Source organism: Gymnogyps californianus, chromosome 7 (assembly GCF_018139145.2).
Source record: "Gymnogyps californianus isolate 813 chromosome 7, ASM1813914v2, whole genome shotgun sequence".
Classification (NCBI taxonomy): Eukaryota; Metazoa; Chordata; class Aves; order Accipitriformes; family Cathartidae; genus Gymnogyps; species Gymnogyps californianus.
This window is the reverse complement of record NC_059477.1, coordinates 44,827,430-44,838,098: the sequence shown is the minus strand read 5'-3', so window position 1 is coordinate 44,838,098 and position 10,669 is coordinate 44,827,430. Positions and strand designations below refer to the sequence as shown.

The window sequence follows — 10,669 nt, the reverse complement described above, 5'->3', positions numbered from 1 at the left end:
GGCGACATGGTACCCCAGAAAGAATTGAGTCAGACAACGGGACTCATTTCCGGAACAATCTTATAGACACCTGGGCCAAAGAGCACGGCATTGAGTGGGTGTATCACATCCCTTATCATCCACCAGCCTCTGGGAAAATCGAGCGATACAATGGACTGTTAAAGACTACGCTGAGAGCAATGGGTGGTGGGACTTTCAAACATTGGGATATACATCTAGCAAAGGCCACCCAGTTAGTCAACACTAGAGGATCTGTCAATCGAGCTGGCCCTGCCCAATCAGAACTTTTACGTACTGTAGAAGGGGATAAAGTTCCTGTAGTGCCCATAAAAAATATGCTAGGAAAAACAGTTTGGGTTACTCCTGCCTCAGGCAAAGGCAAACCCATTCAGGGGATTGCTTCTGCTCAAGGGCCTGGGTGCACTTGGTGGGTGATGCAGAACGATGGGGAATTCCGATGTGTACCTCAAGGGGATTTATTTAGGTGAGAACAGCCAATAGATTAAAATGTATGCTATTAATTGCTATATAATCCTGCCACTGTATGTCATCATTATTATAATTGTTATGTGCTATATTAATGGTATTATAGTAAAAATTACTTAGATTAATGAAGAATGAACTTTGACAAAACTGAGTGAGGTGCAGTAGTGATGGATCCAGGACTGACTTCAGCATGCAACAATCCGACACCACACACCATCTTACCGCTGCGCCCAATGTCACCTGCCTGCCACATCACACCGAAGCCCAATCCTGTTCTGCCGACTGAGCAGACTTTGCATCATCCCTCCTGCCTAGACAGACTGTTACGATAGATGGAGCTCAAAGTCATGGACTGAATGAACTCAACAGACATTTGATAGGAATGGCCCATAGACCGTGGGAATGATATCTATATGTATATACTAAAAGACAGGAAAGGTGATGGTGATTAATTGGAAATGTATCGGAAAGTGTGGGATCTGGGCATAACGTAAATGGTATAGAATAAGGGGTGGATATTGTCCTGGTTTCGGCTGGGACAGAGTTAACTTTCTTTTAGTAGCTGGTACAGTGCTGTGTTTTGGATTTGTGTGAGAATGATGTTGATAACACTCTGATGTTTTAGCTGTTGCTAAGTAGCGCTTATCTTAAGCCAAGGACTTTCAGTTTCCCATGCTCTGCCAGCAAGCAGGTGTGCAAGAAGCTGGGAGGGAGCAGAGCCGGGGCAGCTGACCTGAACTAGCCAAAGGGGTATTCCATACCATGGAACGTCATGCCCAGTATATAAACAGGGGGGAGTTGGCCGGGAGGCACGGATCGCGGTTCGGAAACTAACTGGGCATTGGTCAGCGGGTGGTGAGCAATTGCATTGCGCATCACTGGTTTCCTTCCCCCCCCCCCTTTTTTTTGTTCTATTCCTTTTCATTACTATTATTATATTTCATTATTACTATTGTTAGTATTATATTTTACTTTAGTTATTAAACTGTTCTTATCTCAACCACGAGTTTTACTGTTTTTTTCCTTTCCTCCTCCTCACCCCACTGGGAGGGGAGGGGAGGGGGAAACAGCTGCGTGGTGCTGAGTTGCTGACTGGGGTTAAACCACGACAGGTGGGGTACAGGAAACACAAGAAAGAATTTAAAAATAAGGACAGGGAGGAAGATACAGGGAGAAACAGAAAGAAAATTCAAAAGGTAATGGAGTACAATTCACACAGGCAAGAATTAAAAAATAAGGCCAGGGAGATGGAGAGAGACAGATATATAAAGGAAATTTTAAAACCAATAGGGTACAGGAAAGAGCGAGAAGAAATAAAAAATAGGAAAGGGAGCTAGATAGAGGAGGCACAGAAAGTAACTTTGAAAAGCAATGGGGTACAGAGCAAAGGAGATATTAAAAAAATAGGCTCAGGGAGCCACACAGGGAGAGACATAGAAATGAAATTTAAAAAGTAACGGGGTACAAGGCAGTGCGGAAAAACTAAAAAACAGGGAGAGGGAGCCGGTTAGAGAGAGACATAGAAAAAAATAAAAGGCAACAGGGTACTGGGCAGAGTTGGCAGAAGAATAACAAGTTTTTGGGAGCCATACAGGGAGGTGGGCAGGCAGAGAGGGAGACAGAGGAAGGGAGGCAGGCAGACATCTGGGAAGGGTAGCAGAGATGGGCCAGGACGCAGAGGAGAGGACGCGCAACTCACCGCAGCTCCTGGTGCTGGCAGGAGACCTTTACCACCCCGACGCTTCTCTGTCTGCCTCTGCCCCTTCCTCTTCTGCAGTGCTGCCTGCCCGACCCTCACCCACTCAGCAGCACACAGCAGAGGCCTCAACTCTCCTCATCCTGCAAGGCTTCCTCAATATATGGTGGCTCACGTGTGTAGCCGACAGAGGCCAGGCACAGCTCGGAGGGATCCTTCGTCGCCACAGGGACTGCCTGTTCCTTGCTGGAGGCACCTGCCTGTGCAGGACCCCCTTGGATTCCCTCCTCAGCCAGTTCCCCTTCCTCAGCTCCCTCAGGCAGCCATGCCCAGGCAGCCCCCTCTCCAGCTAGAGCCCCTTCCCACAGCACCAGCCCCATCCTCAGCCTCACTGGCCACACCTGGGCTGCCCCAGCTCCAGCCCCAGCTGGGGCCCATTGGGAACAGGGGCCATTGCCAAAGCCCCACAGCACATCACCCCCTGCCCTGCTCCTGTCCACAGCCAGGAGCTCTGCACCCAGGGGCTGCAAACACAGCCAGGGGCACAGAGGAGGCAGGAAAAGTTTATGCCTTAAGGCACATAAGAAATCCCGGCAGTGAGCTGGCTACAAGGCTCAGTGCCCAAAGGCAGCAGGACAGAGGGAGAAAAGGGAAGAGAAAAGCAGGAGGAAGGACAGCGGTGTTATTTCTTTTTCCTGACTTCTGAAATGCAGACAGAAAGGCCACATTTAGGAAGGAGACATTGCTTTATTTGATAGTGTGCAGAATCGGATGCTCGGGGGAAGTTCCCGAGTATAGTTCAGGACTATACTGAGAGGGATCCTTCCTCACCCGGAGAGGCAGGCTGTCTCCTGTCTGCAGCTGGAGGCTGCTGCTGGCTGGATCCCCTTTATTTTATTCTTCAGCTGCTTTCCTTTTTCTGGCCTCTCCAGCTTCAGCCACAGCAGCTCCTGTCCACAGCCAGTAAGCGCTCGGAGAACGAGGCCAAAGGCAACCCACCCAAACCTGAGCCAGATGCAGTCCACAACATCCCCGGGGAGGAACCCACAACCGAGTCCTCAGCGCTGCCTCTGGGAGAGGGAAAGAGCAAGCAATTGTTATCCACAGGGGTGACTGTAGCTCTCCTCAGGCAGGAACCCCTCCTTCCGCAGGAGCTTCTGGAGGCAGCGCTCTTTCCCCGGACTGATGCTAAAGGCACCTGCATTGATGGAGAATAAAGCCTATTCAAATTCAAGGGGCAGCTTGCTGCCATGAGGACCGGGTTTGGGAGCAGCCTGTGGCTATGGGCCAGGCTTCAGGGGAGGTGCTGGAGCTGGGGGCAGCTACATGGGGTGAGCGGGGCTGGAGGAGTTTTGTTGAGCTGGGGAGGCACCCGGCGCCTTTTCCAGGGGGTGGGAAGGCCTCCAGGTCCCCGAGAGGGGGGGGCATCCATCTCCTGCCCCTCTTCCTGCTTCCTCTCCACCAGCTCTCAGAACAATCCCCGGGACCGGACTCCAACTGACCATCAGCCTGTCGGTTGGAAACATCCTTGCAGCTCGTCGGCACTCTCAGGCAGGCGTGCCCCAGCAGCCACGGACAGGGGGCGGGGCGGGCCCACCCACGGACACGGGGCGGGCAGGCGGGGGGGGGGGGGCCCACCCGCGGACACGGGATACAGGGCGCGGGGGGGGGGGGGGGGGGGGGGGGGGGGGGGGCCCCCACGCGGACACGGGATACAGGGCGGGGGGGGGGGGGGAGGGCCCCCACCCGCGGACACGGATACAGGGCGCGGGGGGGGGGGGGGGGGAGGGCCCCACCCGCGGACACGGGATACAGGGCGCGGGGGGGGGGGGGAGGGCCCCACCCGCGGACACGGGATACAGGGCGCGGGGGGGGCGGGGGAGGGCCCCACCGCGGACACGGGATACAGGGCGCGGGGGGGGCGGGGAGGGCCCCCACCGCGGACACGGGATACAGGGCGCGGGGGGGCGGGGGAGGGCCCCACCCGCGGACACGGGATACAGGGCGCGGGGGGGCGGGGGAGGGCCCCACCGCGGACACGGGATACAGGGCGGGGGGGGGCGGGGCGGGGGCCACCCGCGGACACGGGATACAGGGCGCGGGGGGGCGGGGCGGGGCCACCCGCGGACACGGATACAGGGCGCGGGGGGGGCGGGGCGGGGGCCACCCGCGGACACGGGATACAGGGCGCGGGGGGGCGGGGCGGGGGCCACCCGCGGACACGGGATACAGGGCGCGGGGGGGGGCCACCCGCGGACACGGGATACAGGGCGGGGGGGGCGGGGCGGCGGCCACCCGCGGACACGGATACAGGGCGGGGGGGGCGGGCGGGGGCCACCCGCGGACACGGGATACAGGGCGCGGGGGCACACACGACACACATGCATGGGGATGACCTGCACCACGGGGTCCACCTGGGATAATCCGTAGCAGAGAACTCACCTGGGATGACCTGCAACACATAAACTGGAATAGCTATTGAGAAAGACACATATTTGCACATGTATCTATTTCCACATATTATGTAGAATATATCTATTTAGGCATAGACATACTATCTCTATTTACACATAATCTCTATTTCCACTTATATAGAATGTCTATTGGACATAGACATATTATCTCTACTTTCACATATCTCTATTTCCACTTAGTGTATAGAATATCTATTTAGACTTACATATTATCTCTGTTTACACTTACCTATTTCCCTTAAGCATACAGACCATCTATTTAGACTATTTATCTTTAGACCTACTAGGTATTTTGACACTTTAGCATCTTTTCAGACATCTCCGCTTAGACTTACTAAGTGTTACATAGTGTAGTGTAGATAGCTCTACCTAGTCAGACTTCTTTCTATTTTAAGTTCCTTCATATATATCTTTTTTGCATTTTAAGTCCTTTATTTTTTAATTTATATATACAAGAGTTATTTTTGTATTTTGAACCCCTACATATATATCTCTAGTTAGAAATTTTTTTATATTCTATAATCCTTTATATGATATAGTAGATACAGGTTTTTATTTTGAAATTCTTTTATATACATAAAACAATATTATTTTTCAATATATATAAAAATGAGATCTTTTTCTCTATTTCAAACACCTCACACCCATATTTATAGTTTTTATTGTTTTTTTTAAAACCCCCATCCATCAATTCTCAGGCATTTTGGGGCTGTGACCCACCCCCACCCACCCTCACCTGCTCCTCTGCCACATCAATGCCCCCCCCCCCGGCTGAAACGGGTGCCACAAATGACATCATCACCTCCCCAGACCCCCACCATCCTCTCATTTTTATTCACCCCCAAAAAAGGCACAAACTGAGGGAAACAGCCCCATCCGGCACCTCGGTATTTTAAGAATGTTATTTATGTATGTACACGCCTCCCCGCCCAAAGGGTGGCTCTGCTAGGAAGCTAAAGGGGGAGTGCTCCCCCCGAACAGTTGCAGCTCCCCCAGCCCCTGTCCTGCAGGCTGGCAACCGGCCCACGGGGGGCAGGCCAGAGGGGAGCGTGACAGGGGATGGTGCTACATCCCTTGCTCAGGCTCTGCTCTGGGATGTTTCCCCCTCCGTTCCCGCGCTGGGAGGGGCTCCCCAGGGCAACACACGTCCCCGGTCCCTCTCGGCCCCGGACTCTCCCCCCCAACACAGCCCTTGCTGCGCACCTGCGGGGCACCCGCTGCAGACAGAGCCAGGAGCCTCCAGGCAGAGGGCCGGCCCCTTACGGTGAGTCTTCTTAGCCACCGGCAGGCAAAGCTGGGCTGGGGGGGGAATCTATTGAGCATCACGAGATGCTTACACCACCGCATCTGAAAAACAAAAATCCCAAACTGTATTTCAGCCTATTAAAATAACACGTCTGGCTTGCCGGGTCAACAAAATCGGAGGTGAAGCATAAAACTTTAAAGAGTAAAATAAAAAACAAAGAATAAATCTCACTAATTAACTTTATACTAAAAAGGCGTGCACGTGTTTATATACATCCAATAACAATACCTATACGATAAAAGCATTTGATTTTCCTGTTGCATTAGTTTAACTTGCATAGCTGTGAATTGATACCATTAAATTACCTGTCTCCAAAATACCCAGCTGTAAGTTGACTGGGGGGTTGTGTTACATAGTTAGGATGGACATCTGGCCAGCTGCAGTGCCCAAGAGAGTGGCTACTGAACTGCCAGGGAAATGCACCATTGAAAGCGAGACAGAAATAAAGGACTTCAGAGCACTCCATCAAAATATCAGGAAAAAAAACCCCATAACAGTCAGTTGCCTGTCTTTTTCAAGATTTAGACAAAATACCTAACTGCTTAAGTACACCTAAGAAATTATATGCTATAGCTATTTGGCAGTTACAGTTCAAATAATGCAAGTCAATTTGCAAGTTATACAATTTAACTTTTTTTAAAGTTTCATTTATGACAGAAAAACCAGCGAGATACAAGTAAAACCATATAGGGGATCTTCTGAAAGAAAAAAAAAAATCAGATCTCCAGTGCTGCAATACATAAGGCTACCAAAAAGGACTGGCAGATTTGCTAATGCTCTTGGCTGTACTGAAGCATGGAAAGGAACATGTTTTTATGATATCTCAACTGTTACAACTGAGAACCCAAAGACCAGCAATGCCATCAACTCTAGGAAGACATGCTGCTGTGCTTGGGTCTTTGGAAGGAAGGAAGTGTTTGTTGTGTTTTTGTTTTTTTTTTTTAAAGAGAGTGAAAAGTCTTGCTGCTGGTGACTTCTGCTGCCAAGTACATCACCTCTGAAGAGCCACTCTGATGGGAAGTTCAATAAAATGCAACTTCTTTGAACGAGAAAGATTTCCACTTTGGAAAATTTCTTTCCAGCTGAAGTCAAAATTACACACTGTAGGGCAGCGGTCCCCAGTCCCTCAGCTTAGCTGTCAGAGGGCCAGGGGTCTGAATCCATCCTCAGCAAAAACCACATCAGCAAACCAGGATATTCCTGCAGTTGCCAGGTTCCTCTTCATCATCTGCACAAAAACAGTGCCAGCAGTAAGCATGGTGCCGGTCGACACAGACCTCTTCCACAACACCCTCCTCCTCAAAAGCAACATGGCCTTCCGCTCACCTGCTCTGCAGGAATTCCAGTGTCGGACGCTGTGGCCGTCATCCCTTGTGGCACCTAAGATACCAAAAGACAGAAAGCTACCGTTGCGCTTGTGAGAAATCACCAGCCCCATGCTCCTCCTCTCTACCACCCCAGCTCACCTCAAATGCTCATCCAATTCCAAAGGCTGCCTGCATGGCGCCTGCGAGACCAAAGAGAAACGCTTAACCGAGTTGCCATATAATACTTTGCTATTAGACACCGACCCGGCCAACAACCACCTCACCTTCTCGGACCGCTCATCAGCATGCGGCTTCGCCCCTCTGAGCCTCTTGCAGCATCTGAAAAAAAACAAAACAAGAGACACATGCTGAGTGTCCTGGTTTCGGCTGGGACAGAGTTAACTCTCAGTAGCTGGTACAGCGTGTGTTTTGGATTTAGTGTGAGAATACCGTTGATAGCACGCTGATGTTTTAGTTGCTGCTAAGTAGCACTTATCTTAAGCCAAGGACTTTTCAGTTTCCCATGCTCTGCCAGCAAGCAGGTATGCAAGAAGCTGGGAGGGAGCATAGCCGGGGCAGCTGATCTGAACTAGCCAAAGGGGTATTCCATAGCATGGAACGTCACACCCAGTATATAAACTGGGGGGAGTTGGCCGGGAGGCGCAGATCGCGGCTCTGGCATCGATCAGCAGGTGGTGAGCAATTGCATTGTGCATCACTGGGTTGGTTTTTTTCCTTCCCCCCCCTCCTTTTTTGTTATATTCCTTTTCATTATTATTATACTTCATTATTATTATTGTTAGTATTACATTTTACTTTAGTTATTAAGCTGTTCTTATCTCAACCCACGAGTTCTGCCTTCTTTCCCGATTCTCCTCCCCATCCCACCAGGAGCAAGGGGGCGCGGACAGGGAGTGAGGGAGTGGCTGTGTGGTCCTTGGCTGCTGACTGGGGTTAAACCACGACAGGTATTGCCCAAAACCACGGCCTGTCCGCACCGATTCCCATCTCCCGCTCTTTTACCCTGGCTGCTCGCCCGCCCTGCCTCTGCTGTTTACAGGCTGCCAAGTTGAGGCTCGGGTACCACCTGTAAAACACAAACAACAAGGCATGCTTACAACTTCACCAACACAACACCACCTGAAAAATAACTGCTCCTTCAGCCCACTAGACATGGCTCACCTTGCCCGAATCAGCTCTGGTGCCAATATCCCGCTTTGCACCTTCAAAATAAAAAAAGTAACCCAAAACCTAGAAGCTAGTCATAAGCCACTAGTCACATCTTCCCTCCAACACCACTCACCGACTCACCTTCTTACAGCGCTCTGCTCATGTCTCCTCTGTTGCCCTTTGGCACACAGCTCATCCCGCTGCATCTGCAAAAACAATATCGAACATGTCACCCGGATGCTGATCAACAGCTTAACAATTCCAGCGGTCTTGTTTCCGTTTAGGAATACCATCTAGATTCCAACAACAGCCTGCCATTAAAAACACAAAAGTAGTTCGCATTATGCTGATGAGTGGAGGCACACAAGACCCTCGGTATAGCTACCGATGTGCTCGCCTAACACAAAAACAACCGTGGGAACATCAAGACCTGAATAACATATGGTATAGCACACAGAAAACAAGCAACACAAACTACCTCCTCACCTACAAAGCCCCTAAGGGAATTACAGTGGTGGTCAGCCAATGGAGAAACCACGATGGCGTGACATGGTGACTCAAAGATCTAAGAGGGACACCTTACGACTACAGAAACTGGTGCTAAAAACAATAGGTAAACAAGAACAAGAGAACATAACTGCCATGATTGATGCTAGAGCAAACCTCAGTGGACACTTCAGGAAAAAGGCAAAACTGGAATAATAGAAAAAGCTTGCGTGCCCGGGACTGTGATAAAAGACGACCCCTGGCTGCAGACTGTTACGAGCACAAATAATACACATCCTCTTCTCCAAGAAATTCCAGGGAAGACAATGACACAAACCTGCGCTGGAAATAAATGCCTAGTCAGGGACTCTAAGTAACAACGACTGTGACATCCGGATGGACACACAAATTAAGTCAGGGAATGAAGTAAGTAAAAGGCACAGAGAAGCAGAGACCTCAGAGTTCTGGGGGGTATATTTTCATGTACCTAATGCTTTACGAGATGAGACTCACCTGACATTCAGCCCTGCATATTGAGATGCAGAGGCCCGGATGGTTTACGCCGCATCTCCTGTGACCTTGTTGTACCTCCCGTCAGCTGTGGGGAGACTAAAACAGAACAGACCTCATCAACATCCAAATCCAACTGCAAAACCAGTCTGGGAAAGGCCGATGAACCCTCCTCCCTTTCCCAGCCATCCCCCAGTCTCAAAACTTTACAAACCCCTTCTCACCTCCTGAACTGTCAGGGAAGGAACCCCACTGCTTCCTGACAGCTCCTGCCCTGTATCTGCACCCCTGAACCCCCCGCATTGGTCACTCCTCAGGAGCTGTTCTTCTGAGCCGCACCCTGCATTCTGCAGCCACCTCCTATCTTACACCTTCCCACAGACTCTGGGCTCTGCTGCATGCTCACAACACAAGTGAACTCCTGATGATTAGAATCTACGAGGGGCCTGCCGCAAGCTGCAAAGGTTCTAGGGACAACACGGTTCTCTGTGGGCAATGGGGAAAGGCGATGAGCCATCCCATACCCTGAAAGACACTATGCCTTATGTCCCTGCCGCTTTCTTGAGAAATGTTAGAACTCCATATACAGATGCATACAAGATGCTCACCCTAACCCCTGCTAGATAATCTCACCATCAGTCCTGTTAAGAGAGATGATATCCACAACTTCTACAGCATACAGCAAAACTGGTGAAGAAAACAAGGTTCTATCCTCAATAAAGCCAGGAATTCCAGGAAAATGCAATGCACCTAGAATAAAATAAAATTGCATACCATTAAACCATCTTGCCACCCCTGAACACTCAATACAAAGCTACTGACCTGAAAAAGAAAAAAAACCGCCACCTGCGTACAAGTGTACTTTCTACTATATATGCTGCTGAACTTTGACTGGTCCCAAAGCTCTTACCTCAAATAGACACCTCCGCTTCTCTAAATGCCAACACACACCTGCCCAAACAGCTTAGACAACTCAAAACCTGCCATTAACTGAAGGAACAGCAGAGCACTGACACCAGTAGAAGCCAAGGAGCACAATGACCTCCCTGAACAGCGGCTGCGGCTCATATACCCCAGGTGCCACCCACCCCTGCTTCCCACAATCCCCTGGGAAAGGGGAGGGGCCAACCACCAGAAGACATAAAGGCGGCCAGAGGACCAACAGGGAATTTTCTCATCTGCCTTCAGTTTACAGTGTGCAAAGCACTGAACAGAGAAAGTGACCCTTACTGGA

The 10,669-nt window shown here is 50.6% G+C and overlaps 1 long non-coding RNA gene across 2 annotated transcripts; it reads right to left on the bottom strand.

Moving 5' to 3' along the window:
* Nucleotides 1–7,104: 7,104 nt before the first annotated feature.
* LOC127018615 (uncharacterized) lies at nucleotides 7,105–10,403 on the bottom strand. 2 transcript variants are annotated; one of them, XR_007766789.1, is made up of 9 exons: nucleotides 10,346–10,403; nucleotides 10,069–10,185; nucleotides 9,439–9,534; nucleotides 8,581–8,645; nucleotides 8,293–8,356; nucleotides 7,554–7,608; nucleotides 7,429–7,469; nucleotides 7,289–7,342; nucleotides 7,105–7,190 (listed from the first exon to the last, which is right to left on the bottom strand). It is a non-coding gene; the product is annotated as an uncharacterized LOC127018615 (long non-coding RNA). The 2 variants fall into 2 exon arrangements; XR_007766790.1 differs by lacking the exons at nucleotides 8,581–8,645; nucleotides 9,439–9,534; nucleotides 10,069–10,185; nucleotides 10,346–10,403 and adding an exon at nucleotides 8,452–8,503.
* Between the last annotated feature and the right edge of the window lie 266 nt (nucleotides 10,404–10,669).